Raw genomic sequence first — 2727 nt, 5'->3', positions numbered from 1 at the left:
ACGACTCTTAGATTTGGTTTGTAATCCTGTAATTTATTTTGATGATTAGTCTTTAACCAAAACATTTACAAAGATTATCTATTTTAAGATAATTTAGACTCACTCTAATTGTTTAATGAATTTATGGATTTCATTGATTTATGGCTAGGTAGGCTCACAAAATATCAATAGAAAAGAAAATAAAATAAAATAAAAGAAAGAAAGAAAGAAAGAAAAAAATTAAAAAAAAAAAAACTCTTACGAAGCAAACGGTGGATCCTCAAATGTTAGAGTCTGTTTGGATTGCATTCGAGAGTTTAAAAGTACTTTTAGTAACTAAAAAGTTATGACAAACAAACAGTTAGAAAATTTTTTCAAAAGTATTTATTTGATCTTTTTTACTTTAAATATAGCCAAAATACATTTTTAGTAAAAACTTAAAAATGAGATGTTTGCCAAAAAGCTATTTTTAACTTAAAAGTTATATATTTTAAATACAATCTTAACACAATCTTAAACATGCTCTTAATCTCTCCCATCCAAGCTCAAATCTCCCAATTTGTTGGAATCGAAAACTCTCCATTTCACTGTCATGGCTTGGGCAACGACATCACTCTCCATAAATGACTTTAATCAAATATGGGAACAAATTACACGTGTCTGGTTCATATTTCCATCCATCCTACACTTGTCAGAGCATGGACCACTTACGAAAGAAGCATCGCAAGAGCATCCATGTGCCATTCCTTGCATTTTATATTTATAGAATCTAGTTGTCGCAAAGACAAAACGTAGTCGCATTTTGACAATCGAAAGAAAGCATTCATAAAGGAAATCAAGAAAGCGAGAAAGAAACCACATTTACTTGTTATTATCCCTCTTTGCTACTCTTCCATATCTGAGCCACATTGGCTAGTGATTTTGTTGACGATCCTTCTTGGCTCAGAGCCCTTTCAGCTGCATTCTTTACTTCTTTCATTTTGCTCTTTAGCAATTTTCCTTCTTCTCCCTGGATTACCCCTCTTGCGTAGCTTGCAATATCTTTGTGTCCCACCAGGCCTTTGTCATTGACTTTGACCCTCAAAGCAACCTTCAAATCATCAGCTAGCAGTACAGAGTTCATTCTTTGCTCAGCATATAGCGGCCAAGCAATCAACGGCACGCCGTGCACAATGCTCTCCAGGGTTGAATTCCACCCACAGTGGGTCAGGAAGCCCCCGGTTGAGGCATGCTTTAGGATCTGCACCTGTGGAGCCCAGGAGGGCACCACTAGACCCACTCCTTTTGTCCTCTCCAAGAACCCGTCAGGAAGAAAAGGAAAAGGATCATTAGTGCTTTGTCCGCTGAAGTAAGCGGCATTGCAGCTTTCTCATTTGGGCTTCTAACAACCCAAAGAAATCTCTGCCCACTCATTTGAAGTCCTGAGGCCAATTCATATAGCTGCTCTTGTGAAAGCGTCCCACCGCTACCAAATGAAACGAATAACACTGAATTATTTGGCTGCTTATCCAACCACCTCAGACACTCGGAACCTTCAACCCCATGGTCTGAACCGAACTGAACAAGCGGTCCAACTGGGTAAACAGGTGGCCAGCCCTCTTTTCCTTCCATCAAAGCTTTAAAACAACCCTGTTCTAACTCCAGAAAGCTATTAACCATAATTCCTGCAGCAAGAGGGTATCGCTTGGCTATGCGTAGAATCCCTTTATAGGACTCATTCTTTCTATCTTGAAAAGGATCCGCCAGATCGGACCCATGGATCGGCACACAACCAGGTAATTTGACCGGTTCAGGCAAGTCTCTATACTCACAAGAGTAAGTTTCATCAAGCTCTGGAAAGTAAAAGATCATAGACAAAACCATCGCGGGTGGAGCGAAAAAAATGTAGGAAGAAACACCGAATTCTTTAGCCACATCGAAGGCGTCCGTACCAAATAAATCAACCACCAAGGCCACCAGCTGAGTTGACTCGGCTAAGACCTTGAAAGATTCTCGTAGGGCAGGGAGGGACCGTGTCAAGGTGAGTGCGATCCGGGACTCGATCTTGACGTCCTCGGGGAGGTCATCAAGGCTCACGGGAGGAAGAAATATGGAGGATATGGGTTTGGGTAGGGCTTCAAGGAGGGCTTTTTGAGGTTTAATGGGTGAACCATCTGTGGGGATGAGTATGGTGACCAGGAAATTGTGGTGGACGAGGAGTTGCTTTGCGAGCTCAACGAGTGGGATGAGATGGCCCATCCCTGGTGTGGACACAATGGCTACGTGGGGTGTTTCCTGTTGGGTGTGTTGCTTGGTGGCCATGGTTTAGTTGTTCAATGAGAGGGAAAACAAAGGATTTTTAGAAGGATTTTGAAGTTCAAGGTGAGGGAAAACAATATATGCTTCCTTAGAAGGATTTTGTAGAGGCTTGGCGAAGCAAAGAAGTATATATAGATAGATCTGTTGACTGTTCTGTTGACTATTGGGTTGAAGTGTCGCGTGAGACGTGTTGTTGGATGTGGTTATATCCATCAATATCCAGCAACCCCTAATCTATGTCATGTAACATTCAAGTGTAAAACGGGATTCACAAAAAACAAAAAAGTGTTAAGTAGGCCAGGTAAATAATTTACGGTTTAAGGATAAAGAAGGGATAAAGATGACCGGTATTTTAGTCATTTATGTCAAAAGTCGCTGCTAATAAGCAAAAATAGTCTAACCAAAGAGAAAAATAAGTGTTCAAAATGTCGAGGCTGATAAGTTGCTACT

General features: G+C 40.6%; 1 pseudogene; it reads right to left on the bottom strand.

Annotated features, from left to right (window-relative positions):
* Positions 1-691: 691 nt before the first annotated feature.
* LOC132175522 (hydroquinone glucosyltransferase-like) lies at positions 692-2385 on the bottom strand (annotated as a pseudogene).
* Positions 2386-2727: the final 342 nt, after the last annotated feature.

This window comes from Corylus avellana, chromosome ca3 (genome assembly GCF_901000735.1).
Source record: "Corylus avellana chromosome ca3, CavTom2PMs-1.0".
Taxonomy (NCBI): Eukaryota; Viridiplantae; Streptophyta; class Magnoliopsida; order Fagales; family Betulaceae; genus Corylus; species Corylus avellana.
Note: the sequence above shows the minus strand (reverse complement) of the source record. Positions and strands in the feature narration are given on the sequence as shown.